The 26,120-nt window shown below is 38.9% G+C and overlaps 1 protein-coding gene across 2 annotated transcripts in view; it reads left to right on the forward strand.

Annotated features, from left to right (window-relative positions):
- The window catches only part of LOC129767563 (protein unzipped), a 296,485-nt gene that overhangs the window by 188,102 nt on the left and 82,263 nt on the right, over window positions 1-26,120 (forward strand). For both annotated transcript variants that reach the window (XM_055768596.1, XM_055768595.1), the window contains exon 5: window positions 19,860-19,893. The gene's annotated coding sequence lies outside the window, so the exon portion shown is untranslated. The remainder of the gene's footprint in view (window positions 1-19,859; window positions 19,894-26,120) is intronic.

Consider the following 26,120-nt stretch of genomic DNA (forward strand, 5'->3'; position numbering starts at 1 on the left):
GCAAGCCTTCCGGCGTGTTGGCACCACCTCCGAGGAGCAATTGGGGAGTTCTGCTGTTCTGAAACGTTTCTGACACTGACATTCAGACACTTTTCTGCCAATGATGACTATCGGAGCGAACTGAACAAAAAAATCGTTGAGATGACGCTTCACGAACGTCGCGTGTCAGTTTTGAGGCGGCAAGCCCAGAATTGATGGCGTGATGAAACAATGTTTCTTATTTCCTACATGTATTTACGCTTGATAGAAGATGGTTCGGGGCAATCCGTAAACAACTGTAATTGAATAGTTGCAACACGGAGTCATTCAGCCATTCCATACCAAACCGATGTAGCGGTTCTAAAATTTGGATGAAAATTTATAGTTTTGTTTCTTATCGCAAAAAATTAGACCCGTATATTTTCTGATATTTTCATCATCTGAGTTTTCGGACCACCCTGAAAATGGAAATGATCACACTAATGAAAAATTAATAAAATACGGGTCTAATATTTTGCGATAAGGAACGAAACTACCGATTTTTACGAAATCCTGAGAACCACTGTATCGGTTTAGCATGGAATGGCTGAACTATGACTCGTGACTCGCCGCTGCATGTTGCAAGAAATTTTGCTTCAACAATAAGATTATACATCTCTCTATATCAGAGTGGCCATGGATTTATGGGAAAAATTTCATCATCGAATTTCAAAAACCGACCGTGTACATTTTGGTTATTAACCCAAAAAAATGATCTGTGCAAAGTTTCAGCTCGATCGGACATAACTTAGGGGTGCCTCAAAGCGCTCAAAGTTTTGATTTTATGATCCTCCAAAATCTTCCAAAAAAGAAAGGAAATTTGGAAAATCGAAAAAAAATTTCGATGTCAAATGACATAAAAATGCATGAAACATCGAGATCTGGTGTCATCTCGAAAAAAAAAAGTTTGGCCGAAAATCGAACTTTTGGGAACTTAGCCTGAGAGGCAATGAAGGTATGGAAACAAAAATTATCGAATTTAAAGAACCGACCATGTACATTTTGTTTATTGGCCCAAAAAAATTACCTGTTTTCAAAATTTTATATATATATATATATATATATATATATATATATATATATATATATATATATATATATATATATATACACATATATATATATATATATATATATATATATATATATATATATATATATATATATATATATATCATATGACCAATTTAGTAGTATGTAGGGGTTTTTGGGGTCGGGGAAGGTTCTTATGATAGTTCAGGATCCCCCCCCCCTCTCTGTGGCGGGCTGCCATACAAATGAAACACAAATTTCCGCATTACTCGAGAATTAATCAAGCAAATGAAACCATATTAGGCATATTGAGGTTTTAGGATGTAATAAATGTTTTTATAGTGGTTAAACACTCCTCCCTCCTCTCTTAGGGGGGCTGCCATGCAAATGAAACACTAATTTATGCATTACTCGAGAATTTATCAAGCAAATGAAACCAAATTAGGCAATGGAGGTTCAAGGGTGCAATTAATGTTTCTATGGTGGTTAGACACTCCATCCCCCTCTCTAAGGGGGAGGGTTGCCATACAAACGGAATACAAATTTCTGCATTACTCGAGAATTAATCAAGCAAATAAAACCAAATTGAGCATATTGAGGTTTTAGAGTGCAATAAATGGGGGGGGGGGATTTTCTGGGGGGCTGCCATACAAATGAAACACAAATTTCTGCATTACTCGAGAATTAATCAAGCAAGTGAAACCAAATTAGGCATATGGAGGTTTCATGGGGCACTAAACGTTTCCATGGTGAATCGACACTTCTCCTCCCTCTCTAAGGAAGGCTGCCATACAAATGAAACACAAGTTTCTGCATAACTCGAAAACTAATCAAGCAAATGGAGCCGAAATTGGCATGTGAAGGTTTTGATAATTTTGAATATGAGAAATGTTTCAATGATGGTATGACACCCCTCTCTCCTCTGAAATGGAGAGGGGTTCCCGTAAAAATAATACACATATTCAACCAAACATGTCAATTGATTTTTTTTAATGTGATAAAACGCACTTCTATATCTTCTTCTATCTATATAAATAAAAATGGATCACCGAATGTGATGATAAGAGCAAAACTCGAGAAATGAATTGTCCGATTTGGGGCTGTCTTTATTCTATCATATTTGCTGTATCAAACATTTATTCCATGTAACGGAGAAACATGTTATTTGCAAGTGGTTGAAAAATCTTAAACGAGAATTGTGTCTGAAAATAATCTGATATTATAATGACAAGTTTTGGTAGAAATACTAGGAATTTTATAGTAAAAGGTAATTTTAAAGGGTAGATTAGAAAATAAATCAATGAACAGTTCTGCGATTGGACTTACGAACGTGCGCTTAGTCAAAAACGTGATTGTGATAACGAAAAATAAATTTTGCGCGTGACGAAGTTTGCCGGATCAGCTAATCTGTATATAAAAAAGAAGGATTTTCCCACGTACGTGTAATATATCATCACAGGAGAACGGCTGATCAGATCTGCGTCATTTATATATCCTTGAGTTTGTCTTCACCTATTTTAGAATGATGATGGAATGATGGAATTAGAAAAAACCGATTAAATTTACTATGCATATCTTTATACACTCGACAAAAAAACTAGAGGAACATAGTGCGAAGTCAAAAATTATTTTTTAGGTGATTTTTCCATGCTGTAACTTAGTGAACATTCAACAAATATCAACGCATATTGATGCATCATTAATTTTTTTTCAAAACTACCTTTCGATTTGCGTTGCGACTGTTGTTTATTGAATTATTCATCATCAAAGAAGATGAGGTAGTTTTTCATTCGAACTGAAATATCTCATTATGGGAAGGTCCTACAAATATCTCAGTATGGGAAGGTCCTACAAAAACGTTCCTAGGAACTAAATAAAAGCTGGTTGATAAGGTTAATTGGACTTGCTATTGAGTTGGTTAGTTAAAAAATTGTGTTAGTCCAGAAAATCTTTGAAAAAACAGAGAAAAATCGATTTTTCATTTCTTCCCCATATTGTTGCCCACTACACCTGCACACACCAAGATAAAGATATGTACGTGCAATATTTCAATAGCTGATAGTTGTAGCTTCAAAATGATGCACATCCCATAGATATGCGTTGAATTTTCACGGAGTTACAGCATGTCAAAAATCACTTAAAATTTCCGACTTCGCACTCTGTTCCTCTAATTTTTTTTTGTCGAGTGCATATAAAACAAGGATATTTAACACGAGGTTCACGGACGTTTCTTATATATCTATTTCTACGACACGCGTCAATTTGAAGGAAGAAAAAAGAAAATAGATATCAATATATATTTACCTCGATCAATGAATAAAAATGGAATGTGTGGAGATGGAATATAAATGCAGCCGATTTTTGTAATTTCCTTATAAAATTCGAAAATAAAACACGAAAATAAGAGGTACGCATATGTATGTTTCGCAGTGAAAACCATTATTTTCATCAACTTGACAGATCAGAACGATAACATACGAACTCGTTAAAATATATTCGTTATTTTTACCAACCAAAATATTCTCTAGAAATAAATCATAGATCAGAACATCGTTGCCGGGTCAGCTGGTTTAATATATTGTAGAAATCGTACGGGGACCGTGCTATATCTTATATAAAGATGCATGAGATCGTGAGGCCACTGATAGTGAAACTCGTTCTACAGAGTCATTAAGATCGAAAATTTCAAAAATATAAAAGACATGTGGGTAATGTCGGAGACATAGCCGGCGACACGTGTGGAATCAGGGACTGTCAATTTCAATATATTGTCTTATTTTTATTTGCTCGAATTTTGCAATCTATAATGTGCCTTGTGCTCGAAGTAGCTCGATTCGATTTTCGTTGGATTCTGATGAGTTTTTATTTTATTTACCCAATTCCTTCTCACCTCCTGTTGACCTCTTCTCCTTCTTGTTTTGTGTTATCCAGGTTTTTGCGTTGTGCTCCCGTGGCCGAGTGGTTAGCGTCATAACTAACATGCCGGGGGTTCGGGTTCGATTCCCGTTCTGGTCGGGGGAATTTTTCGTCAAAGAAATTTCCTCCGACTTGCACTGTGATCACGCGTATTCTAGAGCTTGCCACTCAGAATGCATTCAAGGCGTGTTATTTGGCATAGAAATCTCAACTAAGTACTAATAAAAATGACGCAAGTAATACTACGTTGAGACGGCGAAGTTCCTCTAGGAACGTTAGTGCCATTGAAGAAGAAGAAGAAGAAGGTTTTTGCGTTCATTCGTCGAGGATGCTTTGGTGATAATGATGATGTAGTCTTGAATTATAAAGGCTTTAAACTTTCTCAGTTTTGAAAAACTAATTCTCTATATATACTCTATACTCTCATACTCCTGCTGCCAACGACTGGTTGCTAGTTGGAGGACAGCCGAATCGTGATTGCTGCCAAAAATTGAATCCACAGAACAGAAAATTAATGCCTCTCGCTTCAATGTAACGTGATATGTGCGGAAATGATTTCACAAATCAGAATAGAGAAACGGCAAACAGATTTCATTCCACAAAATGCTTCCACAGCGCGGCGCTAGCAATCGGCACAGCAGCACTATTTCCAAATTAACACTCAGAGCCAACGCGTTAGCTGATCGCTATCTAGAGTGTAACTAACCTCTCTTTCTCGATGCAACGTTACATCCCAGAAAGAAACCATGCCCGAATTGCATGGAATAATTCTACTCGTTGCATGTTGAGAGAATGTGAGCAAGTGGAACAGAAAGAACAAACCCTTTTCTATTCGTTATGTTGTGGGGATGTTTCCTATTATTTTGTGTATTAGAAATCAAAATCCATCCATTAATTGAAGAGATGTGCTCCCTTGGCCGAGTGGTTAGCGTCATAACTAACATGCCGGGTGTTCGGGTTCGATTCCCGTTCTGGTCGGGGGAATTTTACGTCAAAGAAATTTCCTCCGACTTACACTGTGATCACGCGTATTCTAAAGCTTGCCACTCAGAATGCATTCAAGGCGTGTTATTTGGCATAGAAATCTCAACTAAGTACTAATAAAAATGACGCAAGTAATACTACGTTGAGACGGCGAAGTTCCTCTAGGAACGTTAGTGCCATTGAAGAAGAAGAAGAAGAATTGAAGAGATATTGTTGGTACACATAGGTTAGTCTAGGATGTTCAAATCCAGCAAGCAGTAACTTTATTGCATAACTCTTCCGAAGAGCTAAGGTACAATCTTCCACTTTCGACTACCAAAGCTACCAACTACCAAAGCGCCGCTCGCTGCTAGATCGTGACTTTTATCCATTTCCGACTGGCTAATGAATCACTAAGAGGTGGGGCTTGGAATGCAGTGTTTGCTTTTCTGATTGAATATCTAGCGATCTGCATCAATGTATTCGAAATGATGACGATGCTTTAAATTATGGAGAGAAGCCGTATGGTTAATGTCATACATTAGCATGCCCGGGGTTCGGAAAATCACCCTATCTGGTCGGGTGATTTTTGGTCCAACAAATCGCACTGACTCGCACTGGGGCAAGGGGTGTGGTTTGGCGTGAAAATCTCTGCAAAGTACTATGAAAACTTACACAAATTATTATTGAGACGACGAAGTTACTCTAGAAGCTTTAGTGCCATTGAAGAATTTGGCATTGGCAAAGGCTTGAGAGGACCAATAGAGTAACAACAATTCAAACTAAACTCTCGACCTTCGAAAACATGTGATATATGTGAGGCACATCAGCATAAAATGAATCACATAAGGGCAGTGAATTGTATCTTTAGAAACTAATGTTTCCCAAAACTTAAAAGCCCAATTGTTTCATAAAAATGTGTTTTTCAATGTTTATGGACATGTAGTGGGAATATGGAAAGATTTATAATATACGAAGCGTAGAAGTTTATCGCTCACGAGGGGAATAATTTCACTCTCTCTCAGTGTATTAGTGGATTGTGTCACATTTACCATAAACCCACTCACCCGAAGGACAGTTACCCGAAAGACATTCACTCGCATGTAACAAGTACCCGAACGCGACAGCTACCCAAATGAAACATCTACCCGAATTGACCTATTCCCGAATGCCACAACTACTCGGATGCAACAGTTACCCGAATGTAACAATTACCGAATGCGACACTTACCCGAAAGAAGGATATATTCAAATAAAACACAAATTTTATTATTTTTTCCATTCAAAAAGTTATTTTCGTGGTTAATGCAATTTGAAAAATAGTGGCGTTGGATAAAACTCTTTTCAAAATAATGAAAAATGAAAGAATGCAATTTTATATTATGAATCGTATCCATTTTTCGTTATCACATTCACGTTTTCTTACTAAGCACGCCTTCGTGAGTCCAATCGCAGAACTTTTCATTGACTGATCTTCTAATCTACCCTTTAAAATTATTTTTAACTATAAAATTTCAGTACTTCTACCAAAACTCGACATTGTGATATCAGATTATTTTCAGACACAATTCTCGTGCAAGATTTTTGATCCACTTGCAAATAATATGTTTCTCCGTTACATGGAATAAATGTTTGATACAGAAAATATGATAGAACGAAGACAGCCCTAAATCGGACAATTCCTTTCTCGAGTTTTGCTCTTATCAACACATTTGGCGATCCATTTTTATTTATATAGATAGAAGACGGTGTAGGAATGCGTTTTATCACATTAAAATCCATTTCCACATTCAATTTCGTTACCGCAAACATCAAATGGACTAACAACGCTTGTCACTATGTAATTGTAAAACACATGCGAATTGAATTTTTCGATTTTTCCTTCAGAGTTTTCCGAAAATTTTAAATTGTCATGTTTGGTTGAAATATGTGCATTATTTTTATGGGACCCTCTCTCCTATCCAGAGGAGCAAGTTGGCCCTAGCATCACAGAAATATTTCTCGTTCCCAAAAACCCTCAGATCCCAAATTTGGCTCCATTCGCTTGACTAATTCTCGAGTTATGCAGAAGTTTGTGTTTCATTTGTATGGCAGCCCCCCCTTAGAATGGGAGAAGGTGTGTTGAACGACCATAGAAACGTTTCGTGCCCCCTCCCCTCTTTAGAAAGAGGAAAGGAGTTTCAAACCACAATAAAAACATTTGTTGCTCCCTAAAACCTTCATATGGCAAGTTTTGTTCCATTTGCTTCACGAGTTCTCGTGTTATGCAGAAATTAGTGTTTCATTTCTATGGCAGCCCCTTTTTAGAGAGGTGGGAGGAGTGTTTTTTTTTTTTTTTATCTTCGCTTATTTTTCGTCGGCCTATTTCCGCCACTTTAGTGCCAATCACCGACATCAGGGAGGCGACTCCACCTGTTCCTACCTATCAGACTCAACAACTCATGAGCCGGGCCAACTTCTTTTACTTCCGCTCCGAAGGAAGACGTAACCAGAGATTTTTCGCCTCAGAAAATCCCAACGACGCCAGCTGGGATTGAACCCAGGCCGATCGGATTGTGAGGCTGTTACGCTAACCATACAACCACTGGCGCCGTCTGGGAGGAGTGTTGAACCACTTTAGAAATGTTTCTTGCCCCTTAAAACCTCCACATGCCAAATTTGATTCCATTTGCTTGATTAGTTCTTGAATTATGCAGAAATGTATGCTTCATTTAACAACAACATTTATTGCACCCTAAAACCTCCACATGCCAAATTTGGTTTCATTTGCTTCATTAATTCTCTAGTAATGCTGAAATTTGTGTTTCATTTGTGTAGCAGCCCCCCATAAAAGAGGGAGGAGGAGTACCACAATATAATCATTGATTGCACCCTAAAACCTTTACATGCCAAATTTGGTTTGATTTTCTTGATTAATTCCCGAGTAATGCAGAAATTTGTGTTTCATTTGTATGGCAGTACCCTCTTATAGAGGTGGGTGGAGTATCTAACCACCATAGAACATTTATTGCACTCCAAAACCTCCACATGCCATATTTGGATTGATTTGCTCGATTAATTCTCGAGTAATGTAGAAATTTGTGTTTCATCTCTATGGCAGCCCCCCCTTAGAGAGGGGGGAGGGGTCTCGAACTATCATAAGAACCTCCGCCGACCCCAAAAACTTCTACATATCAATTTTCATGTCGATCAGGTCAGTAGTTTCCGAGTCCATAAGAATCAGAAAGACAGACAGAAATCCATTTATATATATATATATATATATATATATATATATATATATATATATATATATATATATATATATACAATATATATATATATATATATATATATATATAGATTTATTTTTATATATATAGATTTATTTTTTTGTGGTAGTAAAATTTATTGTGTAATGGACTGTAATGGAGGCGAAGTCTCCATCTAACGGAGTAAGCAACAGAGGCGGCCTTAAACCGCCGAGGTGACGCAATATGTGTCGGCCGTCGGGAGCGGCGGCTTCTCGCAAGCAAACCTGTGTACTACCGATTGCCCGGTTAGTTTGAAACATAGCAGACAATCCTCTAGTTAGGTTCGACCGAGCGTTAGCTAGCGTCGGACGGCATACATTTATCTGGTGCATCACGTTTGTAACCAGGCAATCAAAATGCATGACATGCATAATTAACCGTCTATGGTGGATCGACACTCCTCTCCCTCTCATTATTTTAATTATATTAAATTGGTCATATTATTGGTTATTGGTTAGTCCTAGAATAAAACGTTTTATATAGTATTTCAAATTGAATTGCATGTAGATTTAATTTTTTTATTGTCAGTTTTCTCAAATGTTTACGATTTAACAAAGTATTAAAATTTCATTAATTTTCAAAAATCCATATCTGCATCTTGGTGAGTTTTTCACGACACCACAGTACGTAAATTTTTTTTAAATTGGAAGGTCAATTTTTTGAAATTGGAACGGGGGACCTGTTTTGAGATATAAAAGTAAGTAAGATTTTTAAACGGTACATTAAAAATGTTATTTTTTCTAAATAGTTCATTATTTTCCAACAACTTTGTCGAACATCATATTTTATTCAGACATATGGATTTCGAGTTTTTAAAGGAAAAATTGATGATTTTCAATACGCCCTTTTACAAAATCAGTCGTAATTTAAATTGATGTTGATGAAAATTTTGTTTTCGGGTAGCTTCCATAATATGTACCAAGTTTTTATGAAATCAAAAAGAGTCGCGTCCGAATTTGCTGTTTTTCGGTTGATTTGGCGTGGAATTTCTCAGATAAAACTAACCTATAGCTTTTTTCTCAAATTATTGTTACTAACTGTATCTTCAAGGAAATACGCTTAATTTTCGAAGAATTATTTATGAATAGAACTGAATTTTCAATAATTAAGGAACACTTCAGATTTATTATGTTCCGCATGGATACCATTTCATAATGGATGAGAGCTTTTACTGACTGTAAACACTCGTTCTGAACAATTTCTGCAATTTCTCGGTATGTCAATGGACATTAGCAGAATAAAAGTTGAAACCTACTGGCTCTCGTTCCGGTACTTTGGATTGCACACTGCGCCACCACTGCCCTACGAGAATAACCTGCCGGGAGCCGTGATTTCCTCTTATCCGGTCATCAAGTAACAGCAGACTGTTCACCCCATCCCCTCATAGACCACTCGTCGTACCACCCGAGGCAGTCAAGTGCAGGTGATTTTCGAGAATTCGCATAACACCACCCCAGCTGCGGGAGGATGAAGCTAAGATAGGGCAACCGGTTTCGCAAAACTATTCACAGCGCAGGAGGTATGGAAGTTGGCGGGATAGGTGACCGGTACCTACCATTCTATCGAAATCCGAAACCGGAATCCAACGAAAGGCGCACAATCATATCGATTTCCCACACCTGGGGAGAGAGTAGGTCTCCCGGGCAGCGAGAACGGTACGTTCAGCGTGACCTTGAAACTTACCGGTTGCGTTGTTTTCTTTCTACGAAAGATCCCCGGCAGCTGTGCAACTAGTTTACCCGTTAATTGAGTAAAAACATCTCTTATTCCGCTGCTCTCCAGCCATTAATTCAAAACAATCCCATAAAAATGCACCGTCTAAATTGATTTCGAAGTGATACAAACGAGAATGTCACGGTCTAGTTGCTGTTTTGCTGCCTCCCTCCTTGGAATATCTACTTGGGCATGGATTGTGAGCGTGACATCATAGAGCACCCCGATGAGAACATCTCTCGTTAGCATTCATGCTGTTAGCCTTGAAGCTTGGCTATGAGATGACTGGGCGACGAATATCTCTGACGCGTAACTCGACTCGTGTGCGTGCCGAATAGGTCGAAGGACGGTACTTTAAAACACTTTCGCCTCTGCCTAATGCAAGTTTCCTAAGAACGTTTATTCTCCAAGTGCTGAATAAAAAATATTTCGACATTCAAAGGTGCTTCATAGGTTGTCGTGATTAGTGCCCATTTTGAAAACCACTCGGAGAATTGCTTCAAGGTCAACGAAAAAGCCTACAAATTTAAAAATATTACATACAGCTGAAGAGAATAACGAAAACATGAAGAATCTTTTTTTTCTCGGTAAACAATGTTTGTTTTCATTTACGTGGAGCCACTGTTTGGCAATCTAAAAGTCACGAACCACAACCGTCTCTGTCAACATATTCCTCCGCAATCTTCCCTGACTCCTGTTTATGATACACGAGTGGAGCAATGGTACGGTTTCTGGCTGGCGTCAGATTTTGTGGGAGAGACCGAGATGCAACCGCAACTTTGATTATCATACCTCAAGTCCAATGTTATCGATTTCCGTTTCGGACCAATGTCCCTGTGTGTAAATGTAATTGGATTGAATCGATGATAGGATTCATAGCACATGTAGCACATGCTTATATTGAAATGTTCGGTAAAAACAGGATGTTCATTCACATTCTTGACGAAGTTATTGTTAATGATTAATATTGATATACACAGTGTTTTCCGATTGAACGTTTCACTGAATAACTCACCTTCGTTTGTTCAAATATAATCTTACAGAAGTTAGAGAACCCTGCTTCGGTTAGCACTTCATGAGCATGCGAACCAAAACGTAATGATCGCTTTCGTTATTGCATACTTATATGCTTCTTCGCCTGTCATTCACTATATATCGAACCCCCCAGTGCATCTTGAAGCAGCAGAACCATACGGACGTGACCAGCGTGACGAATAATACATACTCTGTCACCACAACGGAACCCGGCCCATAGTTGTAACAAATGTAATACTGTAACACTGTAACACTGATGAACGAACATCTAGCCAAATACTCACGGAAGGGTAGTCAAATTATATTTTTTGACGTAGGACTACGTCTAACCGGAAGATATAGGGGGTGAAATGGAAATCTAGGCACTGAACAAGTAGGAAAAAATGCAAGATTTGGAACGCTTATAACTCGAGCATTTCTCAATAGATCGCAAAGGTTTTTGCATCAATTGATAGGAAATATATCTACGCATCTATCATAACGAATAACATTTCATTTTTCTTGAGATAAATAATTGAATAATTGTGAAATATCAAGCATTGTCAAAATACACTATGTGCCCATTTTTGATTGGTCCATTTTGTGCTCCTCAAATCGTACTGACCAAAACGGGCAACCAGAGCAGCAGCGAAATAGAATGAAGCACGATTGGAAAGGAAAAAGGAAAAAATGAACGAAACATCGGTCGCAGTCTCACACATGCGTAATTCTCGAGCCATCCAGTCAGCTTAAAAATCCCCGCTCCGCTGCCGTAACGATCATTCTCATCCGAACCGTACACCACATCGTTTCGCATAACCTCACATCAACAAACCAACACAAGCAGCCATGGTTGGATATGGCAAAGGAGGAAAAGTGAAGGGAAAGGCAAAATCCCGCTCGAACCTTGATCTGGAGTTCCCGCTCGTGTTGATCTGGAGTTCCCCGCAAGGGTAGCTAGGCCGAGCGCGTTAGTACCAGTGCACCAGTCCACCTAGCCGGCGTTATATAGCTTCGGCCGCCGAAGTGATCGAGTTAGCTGGCAAAGCTGCTCGCGACGATAAGAAAACCTGCATTCGGAACAGAACACATTCGGTTCGGTGGACATCAAGACAACAACAGGCAGTTGCAGCGAGTGGCAAACGCAATCGCAAAACGGCATCAGGTAGCAGAAGAAAAGAGTTTGTTCTTTATACAAACTGCTTTGGCGGCAAATCCAGAACAAGGCGGCATCGAGGGCGTTCGAAATGGTTTTTTTTAAAACCACGAGTACTAAGTTTTCTAAATTGGAACCATTCCATAAAATAAGGCGCTTTTCAGGGCCATTAAACCTTCCAAAAAAGAGTTTAGGAAATAAAGTTCAATGCTTTCTAAAACATTATCCAAAATAATAATAAAACACAAATTGATGTTTTCATAATTTGTTTGCCAGTATCTGATGAGTATGTGAATTTGGCAGTTGTTCTGAGCTTATTGATAGTTGGGGACTTTCCTGATTATTCAATTTTCACCAATTCTTAAATTGTTTCCAGATTGAAAGTACATTAATTTACAATTAGTTCGACATTTAGCTAATTGGACGGGCATGTAATGCGACTTATTTAGTTGGACATTTTTGTAAACATAGAGATCCAAATTATGATCCCACATTGAAAGTCGACACTGTACTACTGTCATCGCAAATGTTCAATTACAGGTTAAAATTACCTCCAATCCGACAATGAGTAGTGGTAATGCGACGTGTCATTGAATGTAATTTACTGTAAAATATGTCACAAGCTGGATGGGAAGAAATTTTCCAACTGTGAAAGCTGTGGCGAGTGACAACAAATCGCTAAACAGGAAGGTTTAGCCGAACAAGATGGGGATATCGAGTGATAACAAAACAATAAACTCTTTAGACTTTTTGTGATCCTGAAAAGGACCCTTTTTAGTCTGTATGTGAATCCAACGAGCGAACAAATCGTAATGAATGTATTTTTTTGCCATCGCTCCCTTTTAACGCTCATTCGTTCGTCTCGTTGGACCCGCCCCTTTGGCTGAGTCTGCCGATTTGTCTCTATCCTGTGAGTGTGTACCGCTAGAGTATAAAACACGCGGACCCCAAAAAAATATTTAATTTTCTTTCAAACCGTAAACCCGTGTGGTTGTACGACATCGGCATCGTGTACTCAACAAAGGAGGAAAAGAGAAGGGAAAGGCAAAATCCCGCTCGAACCGTGGTGGTCTGCAATTTCCCGTAGTTGTATCCGCCAATTGCACCGGAAAAGGTAGCTAGGTCGAGCGCGTTAGTACCTGTGTACCAGTCCACCTAGCCGGCGTTATATAGTTTCGGCCGCCGGAGTGATCGAGTAAGCTGGCAAAGCTGCTCGCGACGATAAGAAAACCTGCATTCGGAACAGAACACATTCGGTTCGGCGGACATCAAGACAACAGGCAGTTGCAGCGAATGGCGAGTGGCAAACGCAATCGCAAAACGGCATCAGGTAGCAGAAGAAAAAAGTTTGTTCTTTATACAAACTGCTTTGGCGGCAAATCCAGAACAAGGCGGCATCGAGGGCGTTCGAAATGGTTTTTTTCAAAACCACGAGTACTAAGTTTTCTAAATTGGAACCATTCCATAAAACAAGGCGCTTTTCAGGGCCATTAAACCTTCCAAAAAAGAGTTTAGGAAATAAAGTTCAATGCTTTCTAAAACATTATCCAAAATAATAATAAAACACAAATTGATGTTTTCATAGTATGTGAATTTGGCAGTTGTTCTGAGCTTATTGATAGTTGGGGACTTTCCTGATTATTCAATTTTCACCAATTCTTAAATTGTTTCCAGATTTAAAGTACAGTAATCTACAATTAGTTCGACATTTAGCTAATTGGACGGACATGTAATGTGACTTATTTAGTTGGACATTTTTGTAAACATAGAGATCCAAATTATGACCCCACATTGAAAGTCGACACTGTACCACTGTCATCGCAAATGTTCAATTACAGGTTAAAATTACCTCCAATCCGGCACTGAGTGGTGGTAATGCGACGTGCCATTGAATGTAATTTACTGTAAAATATGTCACAAGCTGGATGGGAAGAAATTTTCCAACTGTGAAAGCTGTGGCGAGTGACAACAAATCGCTAAACAGGAAGGTTTAGCCGAACAAGATGGGAATATCGAGTGATAACAAAAACACAACACCAAAGGTTATTTTCAGAACCATCAACATATTCATAAAGAGTAAACAGTAAACTAATCCATTTTTCAGGTAGATAGGTAGGTATTCACGTAGGTGAAGAAAATAAAACAATATATTCAAAATATATATTTAACAAAAGCCGTCCCCTTTGTATAGTCCTAAGTCACTCCGGTTATGTCCCCGACATTACCCACCCGTCTTTTTATTTTTAACGCTGCTATCTCTTGCGTTTTCCTACCCTACATATTTCTTGGCGAGTCTCCCCTTCCCAATGCGCTTCAGAGCGGAATCGATTATGTTTCGCTGATGCCAAAACTATGTTTAAGTTGAATAAACGCGAACGAAAACAATGAATTACTAAATTAGTGTCATTGATAGTGTGCTGTTAACTTGAAATCACTAGCCAAATCAATTGTATTCGCGTTTGTATATTGCAAATAAATTTGGCTTTCGCGTGTCAAGCACTTGAACCAACAACAGTTTCCCACTAGTGACACAATTTACACTCATGTAGACGTAAAGTGTTACTAGCAGCATTGATCCAGCGGGACTGCGAGACTGGATGAAAACATTCATTTTAAATAAATTTTCCCCTTAAGTTTTCAACCGACTAACACAGCTGTACCGCAGCTAATCGCTGGATGACTTCCGAATCATAATTGCTGTTAAAAATTCAAACCACAGAGCAAAATAATTCATACATCTCTCTCTCGATGCAACGTGACATGTGCGAAATCGACTCTCAAGTCAGCAGAGAGATACCGCAAACATATTCCAACGCACAGTTCCTTATTCTGTCCAACAAACGCATATTTCATTGCTCAGAACGGCTTGGCTAAGCGGCGCGAGCAATCGCAGCAATATTTCCAAATTAACTCTCACCGTTAACAAATGCTGTTGACTGATCGCTCGCTAGCGTTTGATTGTCGGGTATTGTTATCTCACTCCACCAGTGGTAAAATCGAGCGATGATGGCAGATCATTATTTGGTTACCGCACTTGAAAAGCTACTCAACTTGCATGGTTCTTTAGAAGCATCCAAATATGATTGATTTATGATTTATTCTTATGGCATGCTTCACTAAACTAAATATTTCTCAAACGTGTTTCTTCTTCCAACAAATAAAAATCAGCAACTATCGCGGTGGTATTTTTTGTTGCTGATGCACACTGTAGTCTAAAGTTTCAGTGAATGTATGGGATAAAATTGACCTCCAAATTTTCGAACGGAACTTGTTGCAAAATCATTCCAACATTAATGTATTTGCGCCACTAGTAAATAAATTTCGGGAGGGTATAATCCCGAAAATATCGTAGCAACCTGCATCGTTGACATAATTTCCAATACTATTCGGTCTTATGGCAACCCAGTACTTACGGGCAACATTGTCACATTGATGCTCAGCATTAACAGGTACTGCTCGCTGTCTAAAGTAACGCTAAACCATTAACCGTTACTTGCCTATTTCAGACGGTGCAACTGAGGAAGCGCAAATGAAACCATTCAAAATATGGAAATATATGTCTTCCTAAAAGCTATCGATCTTCGTGTGTGATTGTCCTTATATCCTTATATTCTCCTTTTCCTTTTCCTTCGCGAGAAATCAAATCCCTTCTTACTAGCAATAGAATAAGGTGAAATTTAAATACATATTAGATATGAGATAGGCTTAAGAATTGAGTATGATGAATGTGAGTGCGAATGTGAGTGTGAACACGGTCAACATATCCCATCCTTTTCCTGAAAAAAAATGTCACCCTTTAAACTCGAGCAAACCGCGAGTAATCGGTTCTCTACTTCATTAACATTAGAATTAATAAAAAATGTTTATACATACTTGTAACTATACAGATAGGAGTTTGGCTCCTTTAAACTTATGTAACTGAGCCTGTAAAAATAAACGATTTAATAAAAAAAAAAAATAATGGAGCAGCAGAAAATCAAGCAACGAACGCAAATTCTTATTGCTAGATAGCGCAACTGAATGAACAACCGAGAGAGCACAGATTGCCTGTGACAAACGACCAATCAGAACGTGGGATTTTCTTGTTTACATAAAGCTTGACATTTTTCAATTGTTCGATAGTTAGTTTCATAAAAAAAATTTCCTCATTGTAATGGATTGTTAGGGAGTGTGGACACTTGTATCTATTGATGCAAACATCTCGTAACACTATCAGGAAATGACTGAGCAGTAAGCGCTAGACATTGGGCAATTTTCACGATGCGACCAATTTGTCGTTTTTCAATTTGCATCTCCAATATGTTCGTAAAAGACATAATCCTACATGAAAAATCGAAACCACAGTGCAAATTTACACCTCTTACTCGATGCACGCTCGAATTGCGCCGCAAGAACGCATGACGAGTATGTGAATGGTATGGTACCTTTTCTATTGGTTACATTGTTTACCTGTTCTATTATTTTCACTATATATATTCTTCAAAAAAAAAGCTAACGATATTTCCTATTAATTTGTGTATTTGAAATCTTAATACATCCTTATATCAATTAAAGAGGTAATAACTATCAAAACCTTTGATATTCCCACCCACAAAATTTCAATGGGTCCCTATCAGTGCCGAAATATTCACGTTCACGGCATTCAAATACAGCGTATTTCAGCCTGCCTTGCATGGAACAACACTATCAATGAACACCAGTGCAATGAACATCAACATCAGCTTGCCATGAAGTTCATTTTTCTCTTGCATATACATTTTCGCCATGATATTCGTAACGTCGAAATTGAATATCATTGCGTGTTAGTGAAAATCAAAGCATAAAATTCAACGTCAACTGATTGAAAGTTGAATCGATTAATGGTAAGCGTAGCCATTTATCATACAAAACTCTTGTTTTTGGCGACTTCGGCAATGGAATGTATGGTATAACTCTAGCTATATGTTATGGATCTACTCCCGATTGACCAGAAATGGCATACACCCCAATTATATGGGCAATGGGTGACAATAACAGACGAGCGAAAAACGAACATAATCTTGTTTTGATTTCCGGTTTAATGATACTGGCTATAAATGACCAGCAATCATATAAAACCCCTACAATATGGGTATTGAATGGAAGGGCTTAAACAGCGGAAGTCGAATATCGTATTACGATGCCATTTTGGAAAAAGAGAAGCCGCTATCTCTCGGTTAATTGAAAACCGCCCTAGAAGACCGAAAATGGAGTTAATGAAGTGGAGTTAGATATAGAAAGTGTTAGACACTAGTATCGTGTTAGAGCGAAATTGCGATAGTAAAAGATCATAGAAAGCGGAAACGGAAACGGGAACGGACCGTACCCTTCACGCTAAAGATCGCGAGTTCAATTCTCACTCCCGACATTCTTCCAGTGATGTCTGTCTGTCTGATTCTTATAGACTACGAAACTACTGAACCGATCGACATGAAAATTGGTATTTAGGGGTTTTTGGGGACGGAGAAGGTTTTCGTGACAGTTTGAGACCCCTCCCCCCTCTCTAAGGAGGGGCTGCCATACAAATGAAACACAAATTACTCGGAAATTAATCAAGCAAACCAAACCAAAGTTGGCATGTGAAGGTTTTAGGGTGCAATAAATGTTTCTATGATGGTTTGACACTCCTCCCCCACTCAAAGGGGGGGCTGCCATACAAATGAAACACAAATTTCTGCATTACTCTGGAATTAATCAAACAAACGAAACCAGATTTGGCATGTGGAAGTTTTATGGGGCAATAAATGTTTTTACGGTGGTTAGACTCTCCACCCCCCTCTCTAAGGAAGGGCTGCCATACAAATGAAGCACAAATTTCTGCATTTCTCGAGAATTAATCAAGCAAATGAAGCCAAATTATGCTTATTGAGGTTTTAGGATGCAATAAATGTTTCTATGGTGGTTAGACTCGCCAGCTCTTTCTCTAAGCGGGGGGGAGGTGCTGCCATACAAATGCAACACAAATTTCTGCATTACTCGAGAATTAATCAAGCAAATGAAACAAAATTAGGCATATTGAGGTTTCAGGGTGCAATAAATGTTTCTATGGTGGTAAGACTCTCCATCCCCCTCTCTTAGGGGGGCCATCCAATGAAACACAAATTACTGCATTACTCGAGAAATGATCAAGCAAATGGAACCAAATTTTGCATGTGGAGGTTTTAGAGAGCAATAAATGATCCTATGATAGTTAGATATTCCTCACCCTTAGGTGGGGCTGTCATAAATATGAAACATATATTTCTGCATAACTCGAAAACTTTTTATAGTAAAAGGTAAATTCAACGGGGTCGATAAGAAGATCAATCAATGAACAGTTTTGCAATTGGACCCATGAACTTACTCATAGTAAGAAAACGTGAATGTTTGAAGGTATTGATAACAAAAAACAAATTTTGGGCGGGACGAAGTTTGCCTAGCTGACCCGACAAACTTCGTCCCGCCCAAAATTTGTTTGTACAGTATAAAAAAGAAAAAGAAAAGGAAACGGAACGCTCAACGCCGTTCAACGGTAAACGTGGCTCAACCGCTCAACACCGCATAACGGTCAACGCTCAACGAAAGCTAATGTTGCTTTCTCCTGATTCCTGGCCCTTCCTTTGTTCCTAAATATGGAAATCAAACACTTTTTCAATTGAAATTCACTGCAAGCGATGAAGATCAACTTAACGTTCGTGATAATCACCTGAAATTATTGACAGTAATGGAAGTGCCTGAATGCAGGCTTTCCGAAATTCGTTCATGCTCTATTCGTTCAATATACCAGACAAAGTTCAAGCGTCTCGACTCTTGTGTTATACTCATTTTGACAGATATGGTGTTGAGTTTCAACAGAAGAGAATTTATCCGATACTGGGAAAAAGCTGATGTCTTCATTCGTGAACAGATTTTGATAATTTGTGGCACTGGTCCCAATATTAAAAGGTTAAGCGTAGTCAAGGAAATACGAATGCTAAATCAGATGTATCCTCTGTCGACATGAAACGAGAAAGGTGATTCCTATTGATCGGAATTCGATCTACTATTTTTGCAGCGAATCTTCTGCAAAGTGGCCGTTAAATTTTGATACGACCTTGATGATCAAAAAACTTGTGCGGAACAATATATGAAAATTGTTCCGCTTTCGGATGCCGCCTTTCGATATTGATTTTGAATCTCAAATTGATCATTTTCAATTAGGAATAATGTAATTATCTAAATATTTTTTTGCAATTTTAATGAAAAGTCAAAGGATTATATCCAAGACGTGACTGCATAGTTGACGTAGGATTGCTTTACAATATTTGTTGTAGGTAGATTTTTGATGTCTTTGGAAAAGAAACGCCGCAGTTGCAACCGAGCTTTACACTTCACTGTCTACACAACTGTATGGGGAATTAAAATCTCATTTCAATCCCCTTTTTTTACATATGACATTTTGACAATTTTATAAACCTATGTGTATAATTATTCATAGATTGTTAGGGAGTGTTTAAGTCGATTGTTGCCGAGTCTCGTAAATCAATCAAGTAATGACTGACCAATAAGCACGCAAAATTGCTCAATTTTCGTGACGCGACCGATATTTAGTTCTTTCAGTATATCCCCCAAATGTGTTCCAGATAGACGCAATCCTACGTCATAAATCTATTATCACATCTAACACGATTTCATTATATTATCCTAATCGACAACCTCATTCTACTCCCTAAAATATGGTTTCTAACACTTTCCATTGCATGTTTTTTTCTTTCCAGATAAGACTTTCCGGCTCATCTCAATCTGCAAAAGGTAAGTGAAGCAGCGAAGTTTGCAGTGTTATAAAGCCTAGGGTGCCAATGAAAATGGTCATCTCGAATTTTGAACCGGAACTTCCGGCAACATGGTAATTCCTCGACAAAATACCCTACGCAAAATATCATATCTATTGAACTTCATTTACTAGTGTCGAAAAGTCGTCATAGTTTGAGATTTTCGAAAACCGGAAAATCACCCAAGAGTACATGAAATCGGGGTTTTCAACATTTTTTTTTAAATCTCAAATGACTTAAAATTGCATGAAACGTCGCGATCTACCGGCATCTCGATTTTTTTAATCTAACATCGACTGTCTGAGACTTTGTCGGTTTTTTTTCGAAATACGGACAGAACATATGGTATAGAGAGAACTTCGTCGAAAAGGTTTCTAAAACTATCCTGAACATTTCCCAAAGTATTTAATTACAAGGTTACTGCATTATAAGTCCTTAGTACGCAATATTTTACTAGGGTGGTCCTTTTTTATTTTTAATTTTTATTTAAATCGTTTATTTTTACAGGCTCAGTTACATAGGTTTAAAGGAGCCGAACTCCTTACTGTATTGTTACTAGTATATAAACATTTTTCCTTAATTCTAATGTTAATAATATAGGAAACCGATTACTCGCGGTCGACTCGAGTTTAGAAGGGTGACATATTTTCTTCAGGAAAAGGAGGGGATATGAGGATATATTGACAATGATCACACTCACACTCTCAATCACACTCTCAATCACACTCATCACACTCAATTCTTAAACCTATCTTATATCTAATATGTATTTACATTTCATCTTATTCTTAAGAAGGGATCCGATCTCTCACAAAGGAAAAGGAAAAGGAAAAACTAAGGGTGTAAGGACAATCACACACGAAGATCGATAGCTTTAAGGAATACATATATTTGGGACATGTAATCAAGGTCTAACCGAGCCAACACGTCTCTCACCGGCACCATGGGCTGCCTTCCTCGGGCCCGAAGGGTGACTACTAAATTCGATCTGGCGACAAGATACAGCTCGCACGACCAAACAACGTGCTCGATGTCGTGGTAACCTTGGCCACAAACACAAAGATTGTTGTCGGCAAGATTAATACGAAAGAGTAGCGCATCTAACGAACAGTGATTGGACATGAGTCGGGAGAAGGTGCGAATAAAGTCCCGACTCAAGTCCAGACTTTTGAACCATGGTTTGAGGCTAACCTTAGGGATAATTGAGTGGAGCCACCGGCCCAATTCATCTTCGTTCCATTTGCGTTGCCAGTTAACTATGGTATTTTTGCGGACTAAAGAATAAAATTCATTGAAGGCGATTTGACGCTGATAAATATCGCCTTCAATTGCACCTACCTTTGCTAATGAGTCAGCCCTCTCATTACCCGGAATTGAGCAATGTGAAGGGACCCAGACAAAGGTAATGACATAACAGCGTCTGGATAAAGCACTCAAAATTTCTCGTATTCTCTCAAGGAAGTACGGCGAGTGCTTTTCCGGCCTCACTGAACGGATAGCTTCGACAGAGCTAAGACTATCCGTTACAATGTAATAGTGTTCAACAGGTCGTGAGGCGACGCTGTCCAGCGCCCAGTGTATCGCTGCCAATTCAGCAATATACACTGAGCAAGGATTCTGAAAACTGTGTGAGGTGCTAGAAAATTCGTTGAACACTCCAAATCCTGTGGACTCATTCATAGAGGACCCATCAGTAAAGTACATATTATCACAATTGATATCCCCATACTTTGCATCGAAGATCGTTGGAACGATCCTCGATCGAAGATAGTCTGATGTTCCATGGATATCCTGCTTCATGGACAGATCAAAATGCACAGAGGAATTGATGTAGTCAGGAAAACAAACACGGTTGGGAATATACGAAGAAGGATTAACCTGCATGGAGACGAATTCATGATATGAGCTCATGAATCCAGAATGAAAATTTAGCTCGATCAGCTGCTCAAAATTTCCGATCACCAATGGGTTCATAACCTTACACCGGATGAGGAACCGAAGAGATAATAAATTGAAGCGATCTTTTAGTGGGAGTAGGCCTGCCAAAACCTCGAGACTCATGGTATGCGTTGAGGGCATACATCCCAACGCGATACGGAGACAAAGATACTGAATTCGCTCGAGTTTAATGAGGTGTGTTTTGGCAGCTGATTGAAAACAGAAACTGCCATACTCCATCACTGAGAGAATAGTTGTTCGATACAACATTATAAGATCTTCGGGATGGGCTCCCCACCAGGTGCCGGTAATTGTACGGAGAAAGTTTATTCTTTGTTGACATTTTTTACTCAGATACCTAATATGGGCCCCCCAAGTACATTTGGAGTCGAACCATACCCCAAGATACTTGAATGACATAGCATGAGTGATCGGTTTACCCAAAAGTTGAAGCTTTGGTTTTGCTGGTTTATGCTTCCTAGAAAAAACCACCATCTCTGTTTTCTCCGTGGAGAATTCGATCCCTAGCCCAATGGCCCAGGTTGAAAAATTGTTCAAAGTATCTTGTAAGGATTCTTGCAGGTCGGATTCGTTTGATCCTACGACAGACACCACTCCATCATCTGCAAGTTGTCTTAGGCTGCAATTTTGTGTAAGGCAATTGTCAATGTCGCTTACGTAGAAGTTGTACAAAAGGGGGCTTAAACATGAGCCCTGGAGGAGTCCCATGTAAGAGACCCGACTTACTGCCGAATATCCGTGAGAAAAGTTCAAATGTTTCTCACAAAGCAAGTTATATAACATATTATTCAATAGAGGCGGCAGACCCCGAGATTGTAATTTGTCTGACAAAACCTCTATTGAAACAGAATCAAAGGCCCCCTTTATGTCCAAGAATACTGAAGCCATTTGTTTTTTTTCGGCGTAAGCCATTTGAATTTCTGAAGAAAGCAACGCAAGACAATCATTCGTCCCCTTGCCCCTGCGGAACCCATATTGTGTATCTGAGAGTAGGCCATTCGTTTCAACCCATCGATCAAGGCGAAACAAGATAATTTTCTCCAACAATTTCCGTATACAAGACAGCATTGCTATTGGGCGGTACGAATTGAAGTCGGAAGCGGGTTTTCCGGGTTTTTGAATAGCTATAACTCGTACTTGTCTCCAATCATCTGGAACAATATTATGCTCCAGAAACCGATTGAATATGTTCAACAAGCGATGTTTCGCCACATCAGGGAGATTTTTCAGCAAGTTGAACTTAATTCTATCCGATCCCGGAGCAGAATTGTTACATGAAAGGAGAGCAAGAGAGAATTCTACCATCGAAAACTCGGAATCAAGATCGCACCTATCTTTTGGTATATCTCGAATAATTCTTTGCACTGGAGCGGAATCGGGACAAACCTTTCGTGCAAAATTAAAAATCCATCGATGTGAATATTCCTCGCTTTCATTGGATGAAGAGCGATTTCTCATGTTTCGAGCCACTTTCCATAAATTTTTCATTGACGTTTCTCGTGATAAACCTCCCACGAAATTTCGCCAATAAGCACGTTTTTTCCCTTTGATCAAGTTTTTAAATTGATTTTCAAGGTCCAAATACGTTTGAAAATTCTCAATGGTTCCACGTTTCCGAAAAGCTTTAAATGCATTCGATTTATCTCCATAAAGCTTGGAACACTGGCCATCCCACCATGGATTGGGAGGCCTTTAATCTCGTTGTAATGTCATAAATTCGTCAGACAATCTGGTTTCCTGAATTTTTCTAGCACTGCTTTGGGAAGCCACGAAACAATTGAGGGTAGAGATGAAAAAAGTTAAGTACACATATACAGGAAACCAGTATATTTATTACGAATAATGTGAAGAGAACAAAAATCAGGATAAATTGAGTGTTCGTCAGGATATCAGGGAGCGTGCTGAAAAGTCTGGGAAATCCTGAAAAATCAGGAACGTTGGCATCTCTGCCCGTGACCTTTTGTAAAAAGATGTCAGCGACAGGCGGCGGGTTTGCATGCTAGTTTTGATGAAAGCAATGCTGTCAGTTTAATGTACTTAAAACCTCTTAAAACCACATTCTAGTTTCCACGTTACGTGACGACATCCGTCTTAGATTTCCTCTAATTGGCAGTACTTTTCTCTCTCCACTACTACTAATTAGTCGTACCCAATTTACCATCGAATCCATCAAAATAATTGCATCATTCAGTTCGCTAAGTATACACTCTCTCAACGGGGAGGAGAAACTCTCGGGCTGGCCCTCAACTATGTTCGCATAATACCATTTTCAAATCACCTCTTCCTGTTGATTCGAAACGATTCAAGCGGCAGCAGCTCCTCTTTCGTCGGGCGGCTTCTAATTACTCCGTTTATTAGCATGATTCGACAATCTTCCAGCAGCAGCAGCAGGTCCCGACGGTAGCGACGTAGTTTTACAAGCGTCAACACCGCGCGTTGACCACCCAAAGCCGGTTGGAGAAGTATTGCGTGATAAATATGTGACAATAAATTGTAGTGGCGGCGGTCTACTGAGGCGGTTCCTGATCAGATTCCGCGCGGGGACAAACCAGAGAAGAGAGGATAGGTGATATAATTTATTAGGCGAATAAATTTACTACTCTATCGCTTGTTTCTCCGCCTAGAAACGATGGTCATGTGGAGAAATTAACCTCCCAATTGGATGGAAACAATGTTTGAGAAGAATGCATCGCATTGAGGTCAGTGATTTATGGCGCTTAAATTGTGATACACATTTGCACACTATTCAGCGCTTCCGAGGTACAGACAAATATCCGCATTACGAAAAGTGAATACTAAATAAGCAAAGTGCAATTATTTTTCTTCCGTTGGAATCTGATTTCATCCATGGAAGCTTTTGTTTTCCAATTTCAATTCTCTCCCGCCCTGTACATACTCTTCAGGGACGTGCATTGTGTCCTCTACCCGTAAATCACACGAGATTGATGCAACTGCAACTGCACGCGCGGATACGCTTCGTATGCTTTTACTTTCAGCACTTCGCTTTCGAGGCCCGGCGCGCGGTATCGGTTCCCCTAAATCTCAACAGTTGAAGGATTTTTACGGTGGAACAATTCGCTCCAAATAAGAGCGCGAGACTATTGACGGGCAAAGGAAAAGGGGGTGTGGTAATAAGAAACAACGGAGATTGTGAAACTGCGATGGCGTTGGGAAGAATCAACGGAAGAGAGAGAGAGACTTTGTTGTTTAGCACGTGCGAAGTGGGGCTGTTTGTTATCAGCTAATGTTAATCAACATTCAGACCACAAACGCTGTGAATGCAAATGAGGGACCGAATGGGACCGGAATTCTGTTTGGCGGAGTGTCATTTGTGCTCGATATATGTGGCTTTCCAGATACAGTTCTGGTACGTCTGTGTGTACGATTCGCTATAGCCGATTGTGGGCTGCTTTTAATGTAAATAACACGTTTTCCATAGACAAAGATGTTTTAATTGCTACTTCACTGCATTACACTTACTGGTGACAGAGATGTCATATATAGGGCAGTTTCTGTTCATGGATGTACGGATCATGAACGGATGATATCATGCCAAGCATATAAATTTGAAACCGTTATTCAAATTATTGCTCATCGCACATTCTCCCCATTTTTCTGATAATACTTAAACGCAAACTAATCAAAATGCCATTCTCTCACATGCTTGTAAGAAATGAAACATTTCACAGTCTGTGCGCGCCTAATCGTTGTAAATAGGTAATAATCGAACGGAGCTAAATGTTGTGAGTAGTGAATTCTAAAAAAAAATCCACTTTTCATCACCAGTCACATTTTAATGACGAAATAACTTTCATTTGGCCATGGTGAGTACAATTTCGCGAGTGCTTCACTTTGTCTGCTGTCCTCTATCAAATTCGTGTTGAGCCTATTTTCCAATTTTTTCATTTCTATTTCTTGACCTTAATCTATGGAGATGACTATTCGGATCATAATCAATTATTTCGCGGGTTATTCTTGCGATCAAGTGTCATCACCAACAAAAATGCTAAGTGAATTGTGGTTCGATGTGTTTTATTTTTTTTACATCGTGCTACTATAAATAAAGTACACATTTTGGATGAACATTGTTGTGTTGGTCTTAAAAGGATTATTTATTGTTTTTGTTAAATAATACATCGCAAATATGAAAGTAACTTCGAAAGTGCGAAATTTTATCGCCAGAAGTTTGAAGTCAACTTTTTTTTCATCTCCTTAAAATCTAGCCAAACTATCCCCAATTCGAGTCTG

This window comes from Toxorhynchites rutilus, chromosome 2, assembly GCF_029784135.1.
Source record: "Toxorhynchites rutilus septentrionalis strain SRP chromosome 2, ASM2978413v1, whole genome shotgun sequence".
Classification (NCBI taxonomy): domain Eukaryota; kingdom Metazoa; phylum Arthropoda; class Insecta; order Diptera; family Culicidae; genus Toxorhynchites; species Toxorhynchites rutilus.